This window comes from Leuresthes tenuis, unplaced genomic scaffold (genome assembly GCF_036924035.1).
Source record: "Leuresthes tenuis unplaced genomic scaffold, fLeuTen1.0.hap1 SCAF_11, whole genome shotgun sequence".
NCBI lineage: Eukaryota > Metazoa > Chordata > Actinopteri > Atheriniformes > Atherinopsidae > Leuresthes > Leuresthes tenuis.
In genome coordinates, this window is record NW_027325365.1 from 35,136,452 (window position 1) to 35,163,989 (window position 27,538).

Genomic DNA, 27,538 nt, shown 5'->3' on the forward strand with positions numbered 1-27,538 from the left:
AAAAGGAAGGTAATCAGTCAGAAGAGGTTGGCTCCTTGGTATAATTCACAGCTGCGTGCGTTAAAGCAGACTGCAAGAAAGCTGGAGAGACAGTGGCGTTCCTCTAATTTAGAAGAGTCTCAATTAGTCTGGAAAGATAGTTTAATAACGTATAAGAAAGCACTTCGTAAAGCTAGAACTGCTTATTATTCATTATTGATAGAAGAGAATAAGAATAATCCCAGGTTTCTTTTCAGCACTGTTGCCAGGCTGACAAAGAGTCCGAGCTCTGTTGAGCCATGTATTCCTTTAACTGTCAGCAGTGATGATTCCATGAGATTCTTCATCAATAAAATTATTTCTATCAGAGAGAAGATTGATAATATTGAAACTACTGAGGGGAGGTGATTGGTGATGGGGTGCAGCTGTGAAACAAAGACAGGTGACTTGAGTGAACCTAATGTGACAAGGAAAAAGCATGACATAAAATTAACATAAAACCAAGATATGACAAAAACAAAAAAACATGACAACAAAACTTAAAACATGGAATGACAGACTTATGGCATTGACAGTGAAACAGTTAGCAGTATTCCCTCATAACTCTGTGTTTCTTGTTCTCAACAGGTATCTTTTGAAAGATGTTATGGTGTTTGTTGTCCCTTCTTTTCCTTCCTTTCAAACCCCAGCTGTTTGAAGCAGATGGCCACTCTTCTTGAGTCTGGTTCAGCCAGAAGTTTCTTCCTCTTAAAAGGAAGTCGTTTCTCTCCACAGTCGCCTCATGCATTTTCAGGATGGGGGATTGGACCGAAGACAAGTTTCGGTGCAATCTGTTGGTTTCCTTAGCTAGGAAATTGTTTTTGAATTGGCTTTGTATGTATGAATTAGACTAATTTTGAATTTAATTAAATGGATTTAATTGGATTATGATAACAATGAATTGGACTCCACATTGGCTTGAATTGGATTGTCTCATTGAACAATTGACATTTGTTGTGATTTGGCGCTATATAAGTAAACTGAATTGAATTGAATTATGATGAGAGTAACTATGACTGTGGTAAGACCACTCAGACTGAGCGTTATAGCACTATTTTCAGCTTTATGACCAAGCTAAACATTCATTAAGGATTAGAGTGGGTCGTCCAGTAACCGATTCCCATCCTTGCCACTCAAAAAAAAAAAATCCATCTCCTTGCCATGGCCGAGGCTCTTGAGCAAGGCACCGTACCCCCATGCTCCCCGGTGCTGTGATTGGCTGCCCACCGCTCCAGTGTATGGCACCTGTCTCTATGAGTGTGTGACACTGTGCATGTGTGTGTTCAACAGGTACCAACCTGGTTTAAAAGCGGAGGACAAAATTCGTGTATGTATATGTATGTCCATGACAATAAATCTGATCTATGATCTTACATCCAATTGTCATTGGGTGACAGGGCAGGTCGCAAGTCCATCACAGGGCCACACACTGACCAGACAAACTGGACAAGCTGCAAGCTTACTCCTAGGGTCAATTTAGAATCACCAATTAACCTAACATGCATGGACATGGAGAGTGGGAGGAAGCCAGAGTACCCGGAGAGAACCCATGCATGCACAGGGAGAACATGCAAACTCCACACAGAAAGTACTAGCTGGTATTCAAATCAGGAACCCTTTTGCTGTGAGGTGATGGTGCTCACCACTACACTACCATGCAGCCAAGCTAAACCTTTATAGATATATCTATTGTACATTTATGTGGTTTTATAAATTTGATTTTTTTTTTAACGTGTTTATTTCAATATGCCAAACAGGCTGCACGTTTGAAACAAAGTTAAATATTCCAATAAAGTTTTATTTCATTGTCTCTTTTTATGAAAGATAATCGTACAGAATTCTGTCATGTGATGGTTGTTCAATTTCATCTTTGCTTCAGGTTTAATGACGGATTTTGACAGATGTAATGCAGCGGGAAAGCAAACATTACAGTCATTACAGTATGAGAGAAGAGCTTTAAACATGCATACTTAAGATTTTGCAGACATTCTTAGATGTAGTAACATTAAACCTCTAAAGTAACAGTTAATCTAGTAAAGGGGTGTCCTTAAAGTTTGAACCAACCTAATCTCAGGACTGAATGAGAAATAGCTACATCAGTTCATACTTCATCAAATTTCACTTTTACCATAAAGACTCAAAAATTGTACATTTACCACATTTTCCTTGTTGCTATCCTTACACAGATACAGCTTTATTCCTGTTTATTTGGATGTTGATGGTCTATGTCTCCATGTGTGATTCTACATCATGATGATCATCTTTCAAGTGTTCATCAAGTGTTCAATTGACCACAAATGCTTATAAGAAAGAAGAAGGGGATTTTAGAAATCTCTAATTCTGGAACTTTGTAAAACTCTGAACACATTCATGGACTGCATAGTGATGTGACGTTAAGCACAGCAAGAAGGTTCTGGGTTCAAATATTGGCTCGGTTCTTTCTGTGATGCATGTTCACCCCATGCATGCAGGTTATCTTGAGTACTCCAGCTTCTTCCCACAGCCCCCCCAAAATGTTTGTTAGATTAATTGATTATTCTAAATGACAAAACTCTATTTCAAACTCAAAGCCAATGATATATATAGCACAGGAGCTTCTTTTAGCAGAGTGAGGTGTGTGCAGTGTATGAATAGCAGTCAAGTTTTTAAAAGGAGAATTTCCTCAAACTGCATGTGTTCATGAGCAAGGGTGTATTTACATGACTACGTTTCCACCAGCATGTGTAGACCGTGTGTGTGTGATGTGTGTGTGTCCTCTCTATAATAGCCATGCTGCTATCAGCAATAGCCTCTCACTGCTACCGTGGGACAACCAATTCCCTTTATCAGGCTACTGATAACAGGCTTTAGCTCTGCGCTGCCATCCCATATACACACCATCACACACACACACACACACACACAGGCCCCTAAATAACTAATTAGCTTCTCTTGGGAAGTAGAGGGGGTTTTGGGGTTACGATGGTGGTGGTGGGGTGATGCGACCCAACATTCTGACAAAGGCACGCAGTGTTTTAATGTAAAAAATTTAAATCAATAAAGGTATTGGGCAACTAGCAAGCAGCCCCCTCTTAACATTAACAATTACAGTGATTAACAGTGATACCCAGAGCTCATTATTCACAGGCAGCAGCGAGAGAGACCAGGGAGATAAGCTTGTTTATTGGAGAAGACCTTTTTCACAAAGTGCGGTCATTCATCATTTGGGCTGAGGGGGTTGGTGGTTTGGTGGTGTTGGGGGTGTGTGGGGATGGAGGGGCACCACAATTAAAAACACACTGTGACCTTGTGCCTGGGAGGACCTACAGAGTAGGAAAATTCAAGAAGAAATGGAGAGGGAGCCACCATCCTGCCTTTTCCAAAAGCTATTAACATAATCAAAGTATCAAAGTTATCATTCACTATATCTACAGTTAAAATAGAAGTTAAACATGAACACATTTATTTTTTAATTTCTTTTAAAAATGGGATCACATTTTACAAGCACAGTTTAAATCGAGTTCTATTTCCTTGACATCAATGAAATTCCACTTAAATTATTTCACTGTGTAGTAACTAAAAGAAAACAGAATTACACTGATGTAATGGCCTGTTTACGCATACACGTACGAAAACATATTCTGCCCCTACAATAGCGGCTTTGCTTTGCGTATTGCATCACTTCCTGTTGCTTTGTGTGCGCACTGTGATATTTCTTGCTCCTCTTGAACTATTAATAATCACCTTATTTCATTGCATACATATAATATTCTAACGCTCACTCTTACAGATCTTTAGTCTTTATTTTTCACTTTTTAGCGGTGTGTCTGGTTCTCTAGCTTAGCATGACTACCAGTTCTCTTCCTCTATCTCCTGCTTTCACCTGCTCCGTGTGTCACATGTTTAGTTACCCATCTGCCTCCTTTAGTAATAATGGTACGTAACAAATGTAGTCTTTTTGTAGTTTTGGAGGCAAGGTTATCTGAATTGGAAGCTCAGCTTTGCACTGTTGAAAACCATCTGATAGCGAACCAGGCCCCTTTAACCAGTGTGGAGCCAACTAGCATAGTTAGCTCTGTTAGTCGTCCCCGAGCAGATCCCGAGCAGCCGGGACTTAGGAGTGGCTGGGTGACTGTCAGGAAGAGGAGTCATAGTCCTAAAGATTTTCCCGACTCAGCGACACACCCGCTGAGGACAAAACCCTGGTAATTGGCAGCTCTATAGTCAGAAACGTGGCATTAGAGACACCAGCGACCATAGTCAAATGTATTCCAGGGGCCAGAGCGGGCGACATAGAATCCTATTTAAAACTGCGGGCTAAGGATAAGTGTAAACACAGTAAAATAGTTATTCATGTCGGCAGTAATGACACCCGGTTACGACAATTGGAGGTCACTAAAATTAATGTTGCATCGGTGTGTAATTTTGCCAAAACAATGTCGGACACCGTAGTTTTCTCTGGACCCCTGCCAAATCTGACCAGTAATGACATCTTTAGCAATATGTCCTCATTCAATCGCTGGTTGTCTCGATGGTGTCCAGCAAACAACGTAGGCTACATAGATAATTGCCAATCTTTCTGGGGAAAACCTGGTCTGATGAGGAGAGACGGCATCCATCCCACTTTGGAAGGAGCGGCTCTCATTTCTAGAAATATGGACGAATTTATTAGTCATCCAAAAACATGACAACCCAGGGTTGAGACCAGGATGCAGAGTTGTAGTCTTACACACTTCTCTGCGGCTTCCCACCTGATGCTGCCCCCCCCTCAATCAAAAAACACAAAAGGAGCAAATCCTCTTGTGCAAAAAAAATTTAAAACAAAAACTTCAACTGAACAAAAACATCAAACTATTAAATGTGGTTTGCTGAATATTAGATCTCTCCTTTCGAAGTCTCTGTTAGTGAATGATTTGATCTGTGATCATCATATTGATATATTTTGTTTTACAGAAATCTGGCTGCAGCAGGAGGATCATGTTAGCATTAATGAATCAACTCCCTCTGACTATTTAAATGTTCACGTTCTTTGAACCACAGGCAGAGGAGGAATGGCAGCTATCTTCAGATCAGGGTTACTAATCAGTCCTAGACCCAAGATTAGTTTTAGCTCTTTTGAATCTCTGATTCTCAGTTTTTCCCACCCAAAGTGGAAATCACAAAAACCTCTTGTGTTTGTTGTTGTGTATCGTCCACCTGGCCCTTATTCTTAGTTTCTCTCTGAATTCTGAGTTTTTATCCCAGTTAGTGCTGAGTACAGATAAAGCCATTGTAGTGGATGACTTTAATATTCATGTAGATGTTGAAAATGACAGCCTAAACAATAACTTTAATTCTATATTAGACTTTATTGGATTTTCTCAAAGTGTTCACAGACCTACTCACTGCCTTAATCGTACCCTTGACCTTGTGCTGACTTATGGCATTGAGAGTGAACAGTTAACAGTGTTCCCTCATAACCCTGTCTTGTCTGACCATTTTTTGATAACTTTTGAATTTACATTACTTGACTATACAGCTTCTTAGAAGAATTTTACAGATAGAAGGTGTCTATTAGAGAATGCTGTAACCAGTTTTAAACATCATCCTTTTCTTCACTGCCATGTGCTGATATGACACAGGATGGCTACCTAAATTTTACTCCAGTAGAACTTGACTCTCTTGTTGACAGCACTATAGTTTCAATGCGTACAACACTGGACAATGTTGCCCCTCTGAAAAGGAAGGTAATCAGTCAGAAGAGGTTGGCTCCTTGGTATAATCCACAGTTGCGTGCGTTAAAGCAGACTGCAAAAAAGCTAGAGAGACAGTGGCGTTCCTCTGATTTAGAAGAGTCTCAATTAGTCTGGAAAGATAGTTTAATAACGTATAAGAAAGCTTTTCGTAAAGCTTAAACTGCTTATTATTCATCATTGATAGAAGAGAATAAGAATAATCCCAGGTTTCTTTTCAGCACTGTAGCCAGGCTGACAAAGAGTCCGAGCTCTGTTGAGCCATGTATTTCTTTAACTCTCAGCAGTGATGATTTCATGAGATTCTTTATTAATAAAATTGTTTCTATCAGAGAGAAAATTAATGAAATCCTTCCCATTATTATCACTAATGTATCATCAAGTAGAGCAGCTTTAGAAGTATCTTTAGAACATGATTTGTATTTAGACGGCTTCTGCCCAGTTGATCTCTCTGAGCTAACAACAGCAATAGTCTCTTCTAAACCATCAACTTGTATGTTAGACCCAATCCCAACCAGACTGTTCAAGGAGGTTTTCCCCTTAATTGACACTTCCATATTGGATTTGATCAACCGGTCTTTGTTGACAGGATATGTACCTCAGACTTTTAAGGTTGCTGTAATTAAACCTTTACTTAAAAAACCTACTCTTGATTCAGAAGTGTTGGCTAATTATCAACCTATATCCAATCTCCCTTTTTTGTCTAAAGTTCTTGAAAAAATAGTTGCAGCTCAACTTTATGATAATTTACATAGAAATAATCTGTTTGAAGAGTTTCAGTCAGGATTCAGAGTGCATCATAGCACAGAAACAGCACTGGTGAAAGTTACCAATGATCTCCTCTTAGCCTCTGATAGCGGACTTGTTTCTGTCCTTGTCCTGTTGGATCTCAGGGCTGCATTTGATACGATCGATCACAGCATTCTGTTACAGAGACTTGAACATGTTATTGGGATTAAAGGAACTGCATTAGGCTGGTTTAAGTCAAATTTATCTGATAGATTCCAGTTTGTTCTTGTAAATGAAGAATCTTCCTCACACGTTGGAGTAAGTCATGGAGTTCCTCAGGGTTCTGTGCTTGGACCGATTCTTTTTACTTTATACATGCTTCCATTAGGTAACATTTTTAGACAGCATGGCATAAATTTCCATTGTTATGCTGATGATACTCAGCTGTACTTATCTATGAAACCAGATGAAACCAATAGGTTGGTCAGACTACAAGCCTGTCTTAAAGACATACAGACCTGGATGACTCAGAACTGTCTGCTTTTAAATTCAGACAAAACTGAAGTTGTTCTCTTTGGACCTGAGCGCTTCAGGGAGAAATTGTCTAGTTATGTAGTTACTCTAGATGGTATTTCCTTGGCTTCTAGTTCTACAGTGAGGAACCTTGGAGTTATTTCTGACCAGAATTTATCATTTGACGCACATATAAAACTGGTTTCTAGGACTGCCTTCTTTCACCTTCGTAATATTGCTAAAATCAGGAACATCCTGTCTCAGGGTTATGCAGAGAAACTAGTCCATGCATTTGTTACTTCAAGATTGGACTACTGTAATTCCTTATTATTAGACTGTCCCACATATTCTCTGAAAAGCCTCCAGCTGATCCAAAATGCTGCAGCCAGAGTTCTGATGAGAACTAACAGGAGAGATCATGTTTCTCCAGTTTTAGCTTCTCTTCATTGGCTCCCTGTTAAATTCAGAATAGAATTTAAGATTCTTCTCCTCACATATAAAGCTCTTAATGACCGAGCTCCATCACATCTTAAAGATCTCATTGTAAGGTATTTTCCTAACAGAGCACTTTTCTCCCAAACTTCAGGTTTACTTGTTGTTCCCAGAGTTTCTAAAAGTAGAATGGGAGGTAGAGCCTTCAGTTATCAGTTCCCTCTCTTGTGGAATAAGCTGCCAGTAAATGTCCAGGAAGCAGACACCCTTTCCACTTTTAAGATTAGGCTTAAAACTTTCCTTTTTGATAAAGCTTATAGTTAGGGATGGCTCAGGTAATCCTGAAACATCCCATAGTTAAGCTGCTATAGGCTTAGACTGCTGGGGGACCTCATCTGTCACACCTTTCCTCACTTTGTTCTCTTTTTCCCCTGTTTAATTTCTCAAATGATTTTATGTACATGTGACATTATTGTGGTTACTAACTTGTGTTTCCCTGTTTCAACAGATATCCTTTGAATGGTGTTATGGTGTTTTTTCTCCCCCTCCTTTCTGTCTTCTCAAACCCCAGCTGGTCGAGGTGAATGGCCACCCTTCCTGAGTCTGGTTCTGCCAGAGGTTTCTTCCTGTTAAAAGGGAGTCGTTCCTTTCCACAGTCGCCTCAGGCTCGCTCAGGACGGGAGACTGGACTGAAGACAAGTTTTGTTGCAATCTGTTGGTTTCCTTCGCTAGGATATTTTTTTCTGAATTGGCTCTACATGAATGAATTGGATTATTTTGAAATTAATTAATTGGATTGAATTGGATTATGATTACAATTAATTGAATTCCAATTGGCTTGAATTGGACTATATTATTTAAGTGCCTTGAGATGACAATTGTTGTAATTTGGCGCTATATAAATAAAACTGAATTGAATTGAATTGAATGTGACTGAATCAACTTTTTAATGTTAAAGAGTTTCTTCTCTTATCAATCTAAATATCCTCTCACAATACAGAAACGAGCTTAAATATTAAAATGAGTTGCAAGTACATCATCTTTTTGTTATTGTCAGAGTAATATCACAATTCTGAAAGTGGTGCTGACTAAAGATGGACCAAAGTTGTCTATGGACTAAAGATTAATCGCATAATGTATACCCAACTGATTGACCAAAGCCATTGTTTTGAGAAACAATCTTTATACTACAGAATGAATTTAAGTATTTAAGAATGAAGCTTAACATCTGTTCTAAATTTGATTCATTGCATTCAAATGAGCTATTAACTCAACCAATAGTATATGATTAAAACAATCAAAAATTAGGTTTGACAACTATGAGAATTTAAGTAGAGCTCTCAGTGCTGAGATACCGGTGTTGTGTCTACTGAAGATGTTGATTTACAGTTGCTCAAATGAACCAAACTGATGGGGCACACACAACAATGTTTATTTTAATCAGACCAATCTATTTAGATGTGAAATCACAAATTTAAGATATGAAATATTTCAGTTATCTTCAAGCTGTTTATTGTTCTCCAAAACAGAATATAATTTCCTCCTCATCCATTGCTCCACTACAGCACTGAGAGGGTCTAGCCTTCTGCCTACAACAGAACCGACCTTTTTTGCCAGTTTGTCCAGGCGCCTTCAGTTTTTATCTGTAGTGCAACTCCCCCAGCAGACAACAGCATAGAACAGTGCCCTCTCAATGATAGTGTGATAAAACATGCATATCATATCACTACAGACATTGAAGGACCTGAGCCAGCTCAGAAAGAAGAGACGGCTCTGGCCCTTTCTGTACACTACTTTCTTGCCAATTAAACACATCTTTTTACGAGTGCAAATATTGTATGTTTTTAAGGGGACTTTTCACCTCCTGGAGCTGCTCTTAGTCTTTTCATCAATCTTTCATCCTCCTTACTGCTTTAGTGTCTCAGCTCCTGTGCTATAGATGCTTAATGAGCCATAGAATATAACTCAGAAATGATACTCACCTGAGATAGATGGAGAGAGATAGGGAGTTTAGAAGATGTGAGGACAATGACAGTTTACTGTCAACAGTGTATCCAGATCAGCAAAATCTATTTTTGATTCATGGTACAAATTATTTCAAAAGATGTTTTAAAAAACATCTGTAATAAAAGATCACATAAATACTACCTCAAAGAGTTGTACATCAGCGATCCTGTTATCTATTACTTAGCGGAAAATATCACGCTATCCACTTGGAATGAACTATTCTTATACTGGAAATTGGTTTTAAAGACATTGAGGTAATAAATGTTTTATTTTTTAACTAAACATGAGTGAGACACATTTTTAAGATATTTACTATAGAATCCAATATTTTATTCACATAAATAAGAAATAATTTATTGAGTTTAATGGGAGAGTACAATTAAGGTTTGAGAGTTCTGTCTACAGATTATAAATAAACTTTTTAACATTTTAAATCAAACTAATTAATTGTGTCTTGATGTGTTGCCTTAAAATAATCATCATTAAATTAACCTAATAAGAAATTGCAGAAATCTTTGTTTTATGATGATAACAAGATTCTGTTATAATTTTCATGAATGAAGAAACTTATTAATGAAAAGTAATTCCATCTTATTTACTTTCCTCTGATATTACTTTTTAGGTTGATTCTACTTGGCTATAATGGAAGAAAGGGAAAAAAGGAGAGTATTAGAGAAAGATAGTTGTAAGAACATTTTAATGTGCTCTAAAGGTTTCTATATGGTACACTATTCCCCTTAATTCGCTGATGTATTCAGCACTTTAAGCTGCAGCAGTGTGACAACAAAGTGCCTAATTCCTTTAGTTTAATATTCTAGCTCACATTGAAAAGTTGACATTCATATCTAAGTCAGTGATGGGTGAAACAGATCTCTTTGGATCCAGAGAGATTCAATTAAATTCAATTAAATTTTATTTATATAGCGCCAGATTACAACAATTGTCATCTCAAGGCACTTAAGTAATATAGTCCAATTCAAGCCAATTGGAATTCAATTAATTGTAATCATAATCCAATTAATTCATATAGAGACAATTCAAAAATTAATATCCTAGCTAAGGAAACCAACAGATTGCACCGAAACTTGTCTTCAGTCCAATCTCCTGTCCTGAGCGTCCCCGTGGCGACTGTGGAAAGGAACGACTCCCTTTTAACAGGAAGAAACCTCTGGCAGAACCAGACTCAGGAAGGGTGGCCATCCGTCTCGACCAGCTGGGGTTTGAGAAGACAGAAAAGAGGGAAAAGAGGGGGGAAAAACACCATAACACCATTCAAAGGATATCTGTTGGAACAGGGAAACACATATTAATAACCACAATAATGTCACATGTACATAAAATCAATTGAGAAATTAAACAGGGGGAAGAAGAGAGCAAAGTGAGGAAAGGTGTGACAGATGAGGTCCCCCAGCAGTCTAAGGCTATAGCAGCTTAACTATGGGATGTTTCAGGATTACCTGAGCCATCCCTAACTATAAGCTTTATCGAAAAGGAAAGTTTTAAGCCTAATCTTAAAAGTGGAAAGGGTGTCTGCTTCCCGGACATTTACTGGCATCTTATTCCACAAGAGAGGGAACTGATAACTGAAGGCTCTACCTCCCATTCTACTTTTAGAAACTCTGGGAACAACAACTAAATTTTGGAGCAAAGTGCTCTGTTAGGAAAATATCTTACAATGAGATCTTTAAGATATGATGGAGCTCGGTCATTAAGAGCTTTATATGTGAGGAGAAGAATCTTAAATTCTATTCTGAATTTAACAGGGAGCCAATGAAGAGAAGCTAAAACTGGAGAAATATGATCTCTCCTGTTAGTTCTCATCAGAACTCTGGCTGCAGCATTTTGGATCAGCTGGAGGCTTTTCAGAGAATATGTGGGACAGTCTAATAATAAGGAATTACAGTAGTCCAATCTTGAAGTAACAAATGCATGAACTAGTTTCTCTGCATAACCCTGAGACAGGATGTTCCTGATTTTAGCAATATTACGAAGGTGAAAGAAACGCAGTCCTAGAAACCAGTTTCATATGTGCATCAAATGATAAATTCTGGTCAAAAATAACTCCAAGGTTCCTCACTGTAGAACTAGAAGCCAAGGAAATACCATCTAGAGTAACTATATAACTAGACAATTTCTCCCTGAAGCGCTCAGGTCCAAAGAGAACAGCTTCAGTTTTGTCTGAATTTAAAAGCAGACCGTTCTGAGTCATTCAGGTCTTTATGTCTTTAAGACAGGCTTGTAGTCTGACCAACCTATTGGTTTCATCTGGTTTCATAGATAAGTACAGCTTATTATCATCAGCATTACAATGGAAATTTATGCCATGCTGTCTGATAATGTTACCTAATGGAAGCATGTATAAAGTAAAAAGAATCGGTCCAAGCACAGAACCCTGAGGAACTCCATGACTTACTCCAATGTGTGAGGAAGATTCTTCATTTACAAGAACAAACTGGAATCTATCAGATAAATTTGACTTAAACCAGCCTAATGCAGTTCCTTTAATCCAAATAACATGTTCAAGTCTCTGTAACAGAATGCTGTGATCGATCGTATCAAATGCAGCACTGAGATCCAACAGGACAAGCACAGAAACAAGTCCGCTATCAGAGGCTAAGAGGAGATCATTGGTAACTTTCACCAGTGCTGTTTCTGTGCTATGATGCACTCTGAATCCTGACTGAAACTCTTCAAACAGATTATTTCTATGTAAATGATCACAAAGTTTAACTGCAACTATTTTTTCAAGAACTTTAGACAAAAAAGGGAGATTGGATATAGGTCGATAATTAGCCAACACTTCTGAATCAAGAGTAGGTTTTTTAAGTAAAGGTTTAATTACAGCAACCTTAAAAGTCTGAGGCACATATCCTGTCAACAAAGACAGATTGATCAAATCCAATATGGAACTGTCAATTAAGGGGAAAACCTCCTTGAGCAGTCTGGTTGGGATTGGGTCTAACATACAAGTTGATGGTTTAGAAGAGACTATTACTGTTGTTAGCTCAGAAAGATCAACTGGGCAGAAGCTGTCTAAATACAAATCAGGTTCTAAAGATACTTCTAAAGCTACTCTACTTGATGATACATCAGTGATGATAGTGGGAAGGATTCCATTAATCTTCTCTCTGATAGAAACAATTTTATTGATGAAGAATCTCATGAAATGATCACTGCTGAGAGTTAAAGGAATACATGGCTCAACAGAGCTCGGACTCTTTGTCAGCCTGGCAACAGTGCTGAAAAGAAACCTGGGATTATTCTTATTCTCTTCTATCAATGATGAATAATAAGCAGTTCTAGCTTTACGAAGTGCTTTCTTATACGTTATTAAACTATCTTTCCAGACTAATTGAGACTCTTCTAAATTAGAGGAACGCCACTGTCTCTCCAGCTTTCTGCAGTCTGCTTTAACGCACGCAGCTGTGAATTATACCAAGGAGCCAACCTCTTCTGACTGATTACCTTCCTTTTCAGAGGGGCAACGTTGTCCAGTGTTGTACGCATTGAAGCTATAGTGCTGTCAACAAGAGAGTCAAGTTCTACTGGAGTAAAATTTAGGTAGCCGTCCTCTGTCATATCAGCATATTCAAAGGGTTATTTTAAATGTGCAGTACCAGTTGCCCTGTGATGTCCATTGTACTCTCCTACCTTTTATTGTCTGTATCAGAACAAATGAACCGCAGGACTATGACCGTAAACAGATTCCACATTCTTTGAATAAACAATAGTGGCATTTAAATATTTCAGTTACATATACTGTAAATGTAATAATTTCTTTGACACATGGTGTAGTGTGTTGTGCTTTAAAACTGAGCCACAAATCAACATACACACCTAAAGACATCATTAAGGCCTCAACATGCAATCATCATCGTATGCTAAATCATATGGTCATACACAAAAAGAAAGAGGAGGAATTGTGAAACCATTGTAAAATTGTAAAATGAACTCTGAAACTTTGGTAATTTATGTTCCATGCAAAACTCCCTTACCCTAACTGCCTACCAGTGTAAGTCACTTTGGATAAAAGCATCTGCTAAACGCATAAACATAAAACATATCAAATTACACTGTGGCCACCAGGCTACAAATATGTATGATATACTAATGGGAAACCACTGCAGATATCAATATCAGCCCCTTCTTGCATGTAGACTTAGAGAGGGACATTTCTGGATTTGTAATAGATAAACCTATTAAAGGTGACATATTATACCCTTTAAACAATTTGACAGAACTTAATAAATACTACAATTAATTACTACACCTAGTAGTATTGATCAGTCAGTTCTGAAACAAGTCCATCAGTCACTGCATTGAATTAATTATATGGGATATTTTTTGTTTTGAAAAATATCCCAACATTTTTTTAACATTTGATCAAATTTATTCAAATCAAAAGGAGAGAAACAAAAATGGGACCCTGTAAGGCATCCACTGTGAGAACTCAGTAGGGACAGCCTATTCTATTGTCTGAAACTTCAAGTTAAAAAGTTCTGATGATTGAACAAAGTCTGATTAAAGAGAAATGAAGCACAACAATTTTGCATCCACTTCAATAGCAATGTCAGTTTATCCCTACAATGAACATGACATGCTCTGCAACCAGTTAGAAAGAGCATATAAACCCTGATCAAGACACAATAACCTCCAGGGTTTAAGGGCGATGCAGATATAACCCTGATTGATCCCCCCTCGTGTCTGATGAAGCCCTCTCATCACTTTTTGATATCTTTGACAGAAATTACATCAGCTGTCATGTTTGTTTCCAACAGGGACACGATGTCCTGGGATTCTTCAGGCACACAACTGTGGAATTTCTGTTTGCATTTGTACACAAGCATGACTCCAATAAGGAACCAGGCTATTTTTAACAGTTACATTAAAGAAGAAAGTACACCTCTTTCATTTTGAATATATTATGAACCTGGGCATCTAAAAAGATCAACTGTGCCTTACCAGGTCTTAAATGAGGTAAATACAATCTCAGATGAACAACAACACATGAAATTACACTTTGTAATTATTTACTGAGCAAGAGCAATTATAGAAGGAGTGGGTGACCAGTATACTCTACCCTTACTACTTCCATCGAAAGATAAAGTAGTAGCCAGAAACTTCATTAATTGGTCATATTAATCAAATTAATCGATTAGATCTTAATTAATAAAAATTAATCAAGATGAAATTGTCCTCTCAACACCCAGCCGGTCAAGGCAGATGGCTCCCCTGATTGAAATGCTGTGGTGGGACCTTGAGAGAGTTGTGCATAAACCAATGCTGCAAACCTCAATTAACATAAGCAACGACGGAAAGATGAGTGGGCCAAAATTCCTCCATAATTGACTGATGACTTAATACATAAAACTATTACTTCAACTTATTGATGCTAAAGGTGCTTCAACGAGCGGTTCGACTTAGTTTTTCACACACTGCTTCTGTTTTGTCTCAGTTTTTGTTTAGTAAATAATGGCATAGTGTAATATGTCATGTGTTGTTGTTCATGAAATTTTGCATTTATCCAATTCTAAGACCTGGTGAAGACCAGTTTTTTGTTTTTTTTTTGTTATGTCCTGATATGTAAAAACTTTCTAATTCAAAGAGAATGCACTTTCTTTTTAACATGACTTTATTTGTTTTTTAGCCTTTACTTGCTACCACAATCTCATTTTGTCACTCATAGTTTTATAGTGTTCCCTTCCTCTAATGCTTAGATCTGAGCCCAAAACAATCCTCTGCAGAGGTCAAGTTTTTTCTTATGGCTAATGATTGTTCTTTGACTTTGGCTGGGTGTTTGGGCTTGTAGTCCTGTGACAGAACAGATTTTGAGTCATCAGGCTCCTTGGTAATGATCTTCATTGATGTAAACATTCTCAGAAAACCTAATTACCACACTCGTACTTAATGATATACATTATAGGAAATTGGTTAGGAAATATAAAGAAGAAGAACAAAGACTGTATATGTGTGTCATTATTCACATCATCACAGATCACTTCTTCTTTTCTGCAACTGCAACCAACTGAAAGACATGAACACTCTATATCCTCTTCTCTTCTCCCCTCTCCTATTCGTCTGTCCTGATGAAAGGCCAGTTTGAGCACAAAAGCCGGCAGTTATAGAGCTCCATTGTCACACAGCCTTTCTCTATCTGCTCCATCTTAATAAGAGCAGTCATCATTTAGAGTCTAAGTCACTCTCAGCCACCTTGCTTTAATTATGACGTATCGATTGTCTCGTTACGTCTAGTTTGGCTTAATGAAATCCATTGTAACCTCTAATTCTGTCTTCCATTGTACCACCCTGCAGCGCTCACTGTGTGATGTGGACCTGGGCTCTCTTTGTATAGTCTAATCTGACTGTGTGTGGGTCATTCTCATGTCAGCTTTCATAAGTTTGCGTCTCAGTTTATCTGTGTTTGTGTCTCTAGGTGTGTGGTTTTTACAGTATGTGCATCTTTGCTTTGATGCCTAAGTGTGTGTTTTTTGGTGTGGTGTTGTGACTATCTTTGCGTCAATGGGTCCCCACTCTAAAAGGCGCTGCTGTCACCGTTTATCTGCTGCTTCCTGATTCCCTTCCATCGACTCTCAGCCAATCAATTGACTAAATGATGCAATTATATGGCCTCCCTCTTCTCACCCCCACATTTAAAGTTGAGAGGTTTATTTTGGATCAATCCAGACCACTTTGTGTGCAAATTACACAATTGCATTGCCTTCAGATTCTTTAGGCAGCCCAATTGGAGCAAGCCCTGGGTCTGAATTCCTAATGTGAAACCCTGTCCTTCAAAAAGACTCTGTCGAACACAGGCAGACAATTAGGGAGGTGGCAGCAGAAAAAAAATCCATTCCTGTTTCTTTACAAATTTGCAGTTGTCCATCTGGCTTCAGATGACAATAAAGAAAATCTGAATCTGAATCTCATTCATATTGGATTTACAAACAAATTCCATTCACCAAAATGCATTGGTTGAAAAGGCACTTAAGCACTGATAGCTTGAGTAATTTTTTGTCCCTTTTCATTTGTCCATACTGAGGACATGAAAACACTTGAACTAACCAACCAAATATCTTAATGAGCAGGAATGTAGCCGGAAAATTTTGTTCAGGATGGGGACAGAATGGGCCTTGTGCAAGAACATTTTCGTATTTTTATTCTAAATTTCTCTTACTTTTTTCGTAAGGTCTCGTACGAACACGCCACGTCAGATTCAACAAGATTCATTTACGCAGGTCGTTTACACACTTTTTCCAAAGTTGAGAGCGTTCTTAACTTCCGAAAAGTTAAGAACGCTGGAGGGAACGAGCCTACTGGACCCGTAGCCCAGCCCCATCAGCGGGTTCGAGTTCTAGCATCCCTGCCCACCCCCGTCTTGGAGTCCTGTCAAGCCTTCTGCCCCCCCCCCCCCCCCCCCCCCCCCCTCAGAACGCCAATGACGGATGCAACTAAGACTCTACCTATACTGTGGACTCGCTGCCACCTGCCGGGCCCTGCCAAAAGATCCAGCTCATCCAGCTCATCAGTGACAAAAAACAACTCTTCATCTTGCTCTCCTGCTCGGATATCGCTACCTGCAACGCTGAGGAGCAACACCCAGTCCTACCCACTAGATTCGGGTTCTGATGACAATTTCACTGATGAGAACTTTGTCACACAAACTAACAGCCCTCTCGAGCTCTTAGAAATCCCCAAATCTGTCAACGCTCTGGATCGGATAATATCCAAGTTTACTCATCGCACTGTTCCCCTCTCTCTCACTATTTCTGGCAACCATAGTGAGACAATACAGCTGTATGTAATACCTTCCCCCCTGTCCTCAACTGTCCTTGTTTTACCCTGGCTGAAACTGCATAACCCACTTCTTGACTGGAAAACGTCATCCATTTCCAGCTGGAGTGTCTCCTGCCATGCTCTCTGCCTCAAGTCCGCCATTCCGGAACCTCATCAGTCTGCGTCTCCTCCATCACCTCCAGATCTTTCCTCTGTGCCTCCTGAGTATCGGGATCTCGCCCTGGTCTTCATTGAGGATTTAGCACGGACTCTACCCCCCCACCCGCCCTTATGACTGTGCCATCGATCTTCACCCTGGAGCCCCTCTCTCCACTAGTAGGTTGTTCAACGTGTTTCGTCCGGAAAAAGTGGCCATGGAGACATATATCAATGAGTTTCTGGCTTCTGGTCTGATCGGACCCTCCTCATCCCATCTGGGAGCGGTCTTCTTTTTTGTTGAGAAGAAGGATGCTTCTTTACGCCCCTGTATAGATTACCGGGGTCTAAATCAGATCACCGTAAAGGACAAGACTCTTCTGCCACTCATCAATCCCTGATTTGAACCGTTATGTCACGCCCAGATCTTTTGCAAGTTGGACCTCCGGAATGCCTATCACCTCATCAGGATTCGAGAAGGAGATGAATGGAAAACGGCGTTCAACACACCCCTTGGACAGTTTGAATATCTTGTCATGCCTTTTGGACTGACCAATGCCCCCGCTATTTTCCAGACCCTCATGAACGACCTCTTCCGGGATATGCTGAACCGCTTTGTTTTCATCTACTTGGATGACATCCTCATCTTTTCTTGGTCTCTCAAGGAGCATTGCCAGCATGTGAGGTTAGTTCTCCAGCGTCTGCTTCAAAATAAGTTGTATGTTAAACTAGAAAAATGCAAGTTCCATGCCCCCTCCATCAGCTTCCTTGACTACATCATCGCTCAAGGCCAGCTGGAGCCATACCCTTTCAAAGTAAGAGCTGTCGCCGACTGGCCGCCTCCCAAAAACCGCAAGGAGCTACAATACTTCCTGGGCTTCGCCAATTTCAACCGCCGCTCCATCAGGAATTACAGTAGTCACCCGACTTACTCGTCTAACGTCCACCAAGATCACCTTCCAATGGACCCCAGAGTCCGACTGCACATTCTCCAAGCTCAAGTCTCTGTTCACGAGTGTTCCTGTCCTGAAGCATTCAGATCCTTCCCTCCAGTTTGTGGTGGAGGTTGTATGGGAGTGGTAGTGGTGCTGTCGCAAAGAGATTCCTCCACTCAGAAACTGCATCCTTGTGCTTACTTTTGCCATTGACTCAGCCAAAAGAAACTATGACGTGGGTAACCGCGAGTTGCTGGTGGTGGTTCTGCCTCTTCAGGAGTGGAGGCACTGGCTTGAAGGCTGCAAGCAAGCGTTTCTTATATGGTTTCTTATATGATCACAAGATCCTCGCTTACCTCGGCTGCGGGCCTGACACTGGACGTCTATATACCTCGTCTTATCGTCCCGGAAGCCGTAATGGGAAACCGGACTCGCTCTCACGCATCTATTCACCCTCAAGTCCCCAGGATACATATCCCATAATTCCATCCACCTGTCTGGTGGGGGCAGCATCATGGGAGATTGAGTCAGTGGTTAAGGAAGCCCAGAAGGACATTCCGGATCCTGGCGGTGGTCCTCCTACTCGTTTGTTCGTTACTCCTGCAGTCCGGTCACAGGTTCTTCAGTGGGGACATTCCGTAATGGGAAACCGGACTCGCTCTCACTCATCTATTCACCCTCAAGTCCCCAGGATACGCATCCCATCATTCCATCTACCTGTGTGGTGGGGTCAGCATCATGGGAGATTGAGTCGGTGGTTAAGGAAGCCAAGAAGGACATACTCGTTTGTTCGTCACTCCTGCAGTCCGGTCACAGGTTCTTCAGTGGGGACATTCGTCTAAACTGACGTGTCATCCAGGACCCCACCGTACCCTCATATTTCTCCGCCATCGCTTCTGGTGGCCTGGGATGGCCAGGGATGGCCAGGGATATTCGTGAGTTTGTGGCTGCCTGCTCTGTCTGTGCCAGGAGCAAAGCATCCCATCGGCCTCCTGCTGGTCTGCTTTGTCCTTTACCCATCCCCAGTCGTCCTTGGTCACATCCGTGGACTTCGTCATCGGGTTACCCCCATCTGAAGGTAACACTCACCATCAATGATCATTTCTCCATGGATGTGCATTATGTTCCCCTCCCCAAATTACCTTCTGCCTTGGAAACCACTGATCTTCTGTCCAACCATGTGTTTAAGCTCCACGGGATTCCTATAGATATCGTGTCCGATCGTGGACCACAGTTTGCTTCCCGTGTGTGGAGCACTTTCTGTAAAGCAGTGGGCGCAGCAGCCAGTCTCTCCTCAGGCTATCATCCCCAGACAAATGGCCAGACAGAGTGGGCCAATCAGGATCTGGAAGCAGCACTACCCTGTGTGACCGCTCTTCACCCTGTCTCCTGGAGCTCTTTCCTGCCCTGGACTGAGTATGCGTACAACTCCCTTTCATGCTCCGCCACAGGTATGTCCCCATTCATGGCTTTTTATGGTTTCCAATCCCCACTGTTTCCTGTCCAAGAGGAGGAGGTAGCAGTTCCTTCTGTAGAGGAGCATCTCCGGAGGATTTGGTAGGTTTGGTGGAATATGAAGGCAGCGCTCACTCGCTCCGCCAAGAACAACAAGCGGCTGGCAGACCTGCATCGATCTGCTGCCCCTGAGTATGAGGTTGGGTAGATGTTGTGGCTTTCTTCTCGATACCTTCCTCTCCAAACGGAGTCACATAAGCTAGCGCCCCATTATGTGAGGCCTTTCACCATTTCCAAGATAATAAACCCTTCTCTGTCCGTCTAATCCTCTCAGATTCGATGAAGATTCATCCCACATTCCATTTTTTTCTCTCCTTAAGCCTGTCTCCACCACTGACCTCAGCCCTTCGGCTGTTCCCCCTTCGCCCCCCCAGCTCATCGATGATCACCCCGCGTTTACGGTTTCTAGGATACTGGACGTCAGGCCCAGAGGATGGGGTTTCCAGTGCCTGGTAGATTGGGAGGGATATGGTCCTGAGGAGCGCTCCTGGATCTCCCGACGCTCCTCCAGGATTTTTACGAGGCTAAACCTGGCACACCCGGGAGGACACCAGGTGGCGTCCGTTGAGAGGGGGGTACTGTGGTGATTATGACTTTTTGTCATCATTAATTTATATATTTGATCCTGGGTGCTGGCTGGTTTTCTTGTTTAGTTTTCAGGCTGGGCTGGACGGCTGGGAGAAGCGCTCTCACCATTCTCACCTGTGGCTGATTATCAATCTAGCACCAGTTAAAGCCTGCTCTCTCCTGGGCTCCTGTGTCAGATGATTGTCTCTCGTCAACGTTATATGTATGCCTGATCTTACGCTCTGCCTAAGATCAGTTTCCTTCCCAGCCTTCAACCGAACCAGCCAGCAGCCCGCCTCCAAGCCTCTCTTCACAAGCCCTTACACGGAATCACTGGGACATGAGACTCACTTACCTCACGAGCCCTGCACGGAGTCACCTGGACACTGGATCGTTTCCTCGCTTCCTGGTATCCTAACTCCCCCCTCCCTGAGGAATGAGAATCTCACCCAGTCTGTAAATTGGTCATTGACTTCAATCAACAGGGCTATAAAATTCCTTAAATATGTACATGTTAACATTATGGACAAGCATGCTTGCCCTTGAATTTATTATTATTATTTTTTTTTAAATCGGACATTCTTGGACGATTCATTTTCCCTTAAAATTCCTTTGGTGATATGGGTTAGATATCACCAAAGCCTAAAACTTCAATCTGCCTGTCACCTGTTGTGAAGTTGCTGGCTGTAACATAAACATAACCAAATGGGAGCAAAGAAAAACTGTGATGATGTTTATATTTCAGGGATGTTTATATTTCTGTTTGCATTTTTTGTAGTTGTTGAGGTCCAATCAAGCGCATCCAATGAGGCAGCAATGCTGGATACATTCATAGGTGAAATAAATCCCCTAAAAGAGGAAATGCGTCATCTTAAAGAAGAAAACAGGATTCTAAAAGAAGAAAATAGAATTCTTAAGAACAAGATTTTCTTCTTTTCTTTTTCCTTGTCTTGTCCAGCATTACGGCAGCAGAATTGTAATCTGAATACCGTTTATGCCAAACTGATTTGCTTTGCTAAGGGAAGCTTTATAACTGTAAAGTTCCCCTTCATGCCCATCAACTGCTTATTTATTTATTTTTGTTACAATACTTAACATGTAATAGGGCCAAACCGAACTGGGTAACAGGGAAAGAGGAAGAGAAAAGAAAAAGAAACGGAACAGAAATGGAAAGATACAAACAAGGAAAAACCAGACAACCAGCTACTACACCTGTAAAAACAAAACAGACGGCAATCCAGCCTCTAGGAGAACCTGAAAGCAGACAAGCAGAGAAAAAACAAACACACAAACAAACAAAAAAAACACTGTAGCAGCAATCACATACAACATAACTGTGGTTATAGATTACCTCAAACCACAGGATAACGCAACAACTGCTTAGCGAGCATGCTACTAGAGAAATTAATGTGTGTGTGTGCATGAACCTACAATACACATGGCACAGTTCCCACATGATAACCATGCTTAGTAATGAGTGTATCAGTGTATAGGGCCACAATCCACAACCCCCCTCAGCAATCAGAAGAAGGCAGAGAGGGCCACAAGACCCAGGCCACCAGCAGCCCCCACAGAGCACAGAACCCGGGATGTCCACTGTAGGGACAACCACGCATCCACCCAGAAAACTGAAGAGGAAGCCTCCAGACAGAGCCCCCATAAGCATAGGACAGAGGACCCCTGGGATCCAGAGGCAACAGCCCACCAACCCCGCCAGGCCCCAGGCACCCAGACATGGGCCATGTGTCAGAGCCAGGCCCCAAAGGCAAGAGCGTCCCCAACCCCCCGGCAGAGGCCCCATCCAATACCCGAGAGGGCCAGGAGCCCCAGACAGCCAAGCACAGTGGGCCAGCGTATGCCCCAATGCCCCTGGCCAAGTTCCCCGGGAACCCAGACCTCCAGGCACAGGCAGGGCTCCCCACGGGGCGTAAGAAAGTGCCCAGACACCAGGGCCCAGGCCCAGCACCACCACCCATGCCAGAGTCAGCGGCCACCACCCCAGGGCCCCTAAGTGACCACACTGCAATACAGCTCCACCCGCAAGCCCCCAAATCTGCCCTCCAAGCCCGACAAACAGTCCTCCCCAGCAATGGTTAACCATAAGTCAAAGGCAGATGATTCATTAAGGATTCAAGATCGCCACCTTTCCTAAAATTTGGAGAGATGAAAATCTCTTTCAGTAAAGATACTAGGGATGGGCATTTGAAGAAATATTTTCAATCGATCATCTGGAAAATTAACAATCAATTATCGATAATTGTTAATATTCATAATAAAAACCGAATGCGCGTGGATACGGCATGCATGTTCACATACATGTGCAGACTTCGTCTAGTGGATATACGGGAGGACATGTCCCAGTAAAGCAGGGCAGTCCCCGTAAAGAAGGTCAGACGACAAAGTACATGGACGTGTGTGTGCTTGTGCTTCACCTGTATGGACGGTGCTACACTCTCTACCTGGCTCACCTACATCTGAGCTGTCAGAGTAGCTCTGCCTGTCCTTCTCACCTCAGCCTGGTGTTTGGCCAGAGGTGTCAAAAGTATTCACATTCAATACCCAAGTAGAAGTATAGATAGAGTTTAAAAGGACTTCTGTAGAAGTTGAAGTATCAACTCAAGCTTTTTACTCAAGTAGAAGTATAAAAGCACTGGCTTCAAAACTACTTAAAGTAAAAAAGTAAAAGTAATGAAAAGAAAAAAACATCAATTATTATAGCATACCCCCCCTAAAAAAAACAAAAAAACATCATTTTTCTAAAGGCCATAATGTCTAAAATCTTAAAATGCTAATGTTGAAAAAAATTGGGATGCACTAGGCTACCTGTTTCAGCCTCATATATGCCCAAATGAAAATGAATGGATTTTAGTATAATGCATATAGTACATTAAAGAACCATATGTGTGCTACTGAGCATTAACATGTGTTTCTTGGAGCTGAAGATTGGGACATATCAGAAATGGAGCAGGTGAGCCTAGCAGGGGGACGAAGCAGTAGTGATGGCAGCGGAGCGCAACCCAACTCAAATCTCGCAGGAGCGGGCGGGCGTGGGCGGCTAAAAAAACCCACTGCGGGATCGGAATGCAGTGTTGCCAGGTCACGTGTATGATAATTATCGTAATTGTATGATCATTTTGCCGTGTTTACGATGTATGATCAATAATCCCAAAAAAGGTCACATATATGATAATTTGACCATTCTGTAACTGTGTGGTTGTAATCTGTTGTAATCAGCCTGCCTGTCGCAACTGTCTCTCAGATTTTTTTGTGAACCCTGAAGGCATTTCCATTTCCATGTCACAAGTTTCAAGCCAATCATATTTTTCTATGTGAGCTACGAGTGACGTGCATGCGTTTGCCTCAGAAGTTCCTAACAGTAGGTGGCCTCCAGGCCTCATGATTTTGGCTCATTAGTTCCCATTCATTGTTTACAGGGACATTTAGCCTAACGCAACTGTGGGGCTGCTGATGCAAAGTCATGAGTGCCTGTTAGACGCTATTCAACACTAGAGTGACTCCAGTGCATCAATAGACTTGTTATTTTAGTTATGACAGGTGTACAATAATCTTCCTCAAAATACGATCATTTTATGTCTCTGGTACAATAATACTACATTTCCCACCTGGCAACACTGTCGGGATGTATCCTAGCAACAGGATGTCAATAAATGATGTGGAAAGGAAGCTCAAAGAAGGTCTTTACATCACAAAGACAAAGCAAGGCAAGTCTGACATTTGGAGAAGTTTTTCAATTGTCCATGAATCTCTTTATCAACAGCCTATAAAATGATGTGTTTTCTCCAGCGGGACAGAAGAAGACATAAAATCAATGCATTTCTATTATTTTGCGGGCATAAATTCTCAAAGTTTTGCGGGTGCTGGCGGGAGTGGATATACACATTGCGAGAGCAGGCGGGAATGTAACAGACACGTTGCGGGTGCGGGCGGTAATGGTCAGGATGAAAAAAACAGTCCCGCGCAGGGCTCTACTTCAGACCCTGAACTACAATTTCATAGAACCACTGCTTCAAAGTTTGCTTGCATGTGACATGATTTGTAACATGCAGGGGCGATAGATCACATACAGACCAATAGTGTGTCGGAATGGTATATGTTTATACTTCTCAACCAATCGCAATCAAATTCACTCAATGTTTTTGAATGGTGAAAAAACCCAGGCTGAAATGAAATATGAGTAACGAGGCTGTTTTGAAAATGTAAGGAGTAGAAAGTACAGATAATTGCGTGAAAATGTAAGGAGTAGTAAAAAAGTAAAAAGTCAGCTGAAAAATAATTACACCAGTAAAGAATAGATACCCAAAAATGCTACTTAAGTAAGGTAACAAAGTATTTGTACTTCGCTACTTGACACAAAATTTTGTTGATGCATTCACTGTAAGGTGTTTGTTTTTAATGAATGACAATATAAAATCTTTCTACCTATATATCTACAGCACAGGAGGCTTTAACAATGGAATAGAATGTTTCACTTCTGGCGCCAAAATTATATAGCACTTAGAAAATATTTGTTTTCATACATGTGCGCCTACACTGAAATTTGTCAATGCTTTGCAAGCTACTTGCAGTATTGACATGCATGGTAGCTTTGCCTGCGGGGTTATTGCTGTCGCTGTTGCAGTAAACAGCGCAAAAGCTAATGGATTGGCTACATTTTTCAAATACCCAATACAGCTATTTTGTCCATATCTGGATCACTTTGTGATCCAAATATCAGATTGGTGCATCCCTACCATCTCAAAGTATAATATAATCCACTTAATCACCTCATTTCAGAACCATGAAAGTGTAGTTTGTTTTTATTTTGAGTCTTGAATATGCAAAAATTATTTTTAGGAGGTTTGTGTTATTTTTGTGACATTTGTGTGATTTTTGCCTCAATTGTGTTTCATATGTCTCTTAGCTTCAAATCCAGATCATGTACAGCATCGATAAATGAAGATACTTGCGGAATTCAAAAACCACATAAGTGTTGGACTTGCTTGCCGAAAATTTGGCATCGATCAGAACACCATCGCTCTCACTGCTATCATTGTGAAAATGAAAACTGCAGATCCAGAAAAATTTCCACCCTTTAACGATGGAGACACTCTTGCAGGATATTCGAAAAAGGGCAAAACTGTACTCCACGAATTGCTTGGTAAGACGACTTTGTAGCAATTTGTTAAATCCCCTTGGAAAATAGTCGTGCTTAACCTGGTAACATTGCTGGAAATAAATGATCAAGGTTAGAACGAACAATATGTAAAACTGAAAAGTCTTGGTTAAATCACATGGTAAGAAACTGGTAATACTGTGGAAAGAAGCCAAACTTTACAGAGTAGGTAGAGCGAGGTAGCTGTAGTGATGCTGTAGTGTTGCGAGTTTCTGTGAGGGCCAGCTACTAAATATCATCACAGGAAAGGTTATGACAATCATATCTTTGTATACCCTTTTTGTTGGAGGCGTTGGCAGTGTGCACACTGACTTTCATTTTTAGAAAATCTCGTTCTTGGTAGGGAGAGTGTGATGCTGTAGTGTTGAGAGATTCTGTGAGACTATCGGCAGATTCAAACATGGCGTGCCTCCAATCGAGCAAACAATATAGTACGATTATAATTACGCCAATAACTACTGTTTGAATAAATATATTTTTGGGTAAAACAAATACAAAACACTGGAGTACAGTGACGAAAGTCTGGAAAGCCTTACGGATTACATTGACGAATGTTTTGACAGGATCGTCATGGGGAAAACTAACCAAACTCCTTCTGCCAGCAAGACGGCTTCTATTTCCAAAAGAAGTCGCAATGAAGAGTCACCCAGTGAGACGTCTCCAGCTGGTAATGATTCGACGGACATTTTAACATCGATCGATAACAAATTATCCAGCTTCGACGCCCGTATGTCTCTGTTAGAAATTCTACACAGAGAGTTCCAGGCATTACGGGAGTCGTTGGAGTTCAGCCAGCAACAAGTGCAGACGCTGGCTACAGAACACGCAGCCCTCAGAGGATCGGTGAAAACACTCACCGAGGGAATGAGCCGGATCTCTGACGAGAACAAGAGAATGAAAGAATAAATTATTGATCTCCAGGCTCGCAGTATGAGGGACAACCTGGTGTCTTCTGGAATCCAAGAGCAGGCAGACGAGGATCCTGAACTCACAAAAATAACTTTATCCAAACTCATGTGAAACTTCCGGGAGATGTAGTGAAGAACATCATTTTTCACCGAGTCGAGGGAAGAGACCTCATGCCCGCCGACCAAGACCGATTGTGGCCAAATTTGAACACGACCAACATAATGTTCAGGTGAGGGGGCGCGGCGGGGAGCTGAGAGGAACGGACTTCAATGTCAATGACCAGTTTCCCAAAGAAATCCTGGAAAGATGCAGGGTCCTGTTCCCCATCAGGAGAAAGTTCATGGAAGGAGGCTCCCGAGCTGTCATCGCGGTGGATAAATTATTCATCAACGGGCAGCTGTACCGCAACCAGGAAACCACTCCTTGGCTCTTCTAAACCCCAGGTGATCTGAATTCGTTAAGATATATAAATCATATTACTGTAGATGGTATATAAGTAACTCTGAAATAGTCTACCCAATTTACAGTTATCTGTCAAGGCAAAATAAATAGCACACTGTCAGTCTCACCAGCATAGAACGTTATGCAGGTCATATTTGTTTATTTGGGTTTGTTTTGGGATTTTTTTCTATCTCACACTTCCACTCTTTTACACTGTTTTTCTATTCTGTCTTTATTCCCTAACCCGCTGCATTTCCACCTTAATACCTAATGCTAACATGCACAGCGCACATTGAGATTTGAGCAGCACATGCAATCAAATACCACGCTTACGCAGCATTGAGAGCGCTTACACATTGTAGCAAGCGGCGCCCGCACTCACGAACAGAGACACAATCAATTGCATGTTCATGCAAGCATATATGCACACACACGCACGGGATGCTTTTAGCAATCATCCAGCACTCACTGCGTTAGTCTGAGCATGTCCATGCTAAGGTTTAGTTCATGGAATGTGCATGGAGCTGGGTCCAGGGAGAAGACATTAAAAATCTCCAATAAGTTGAAGGATCTACAGGCAGACATGGTTTTATTACAGGAGATTAATTTATCAAAGACCGCAGCTGATGTTCTCACCACACCACAGTTTCTTCATGTGT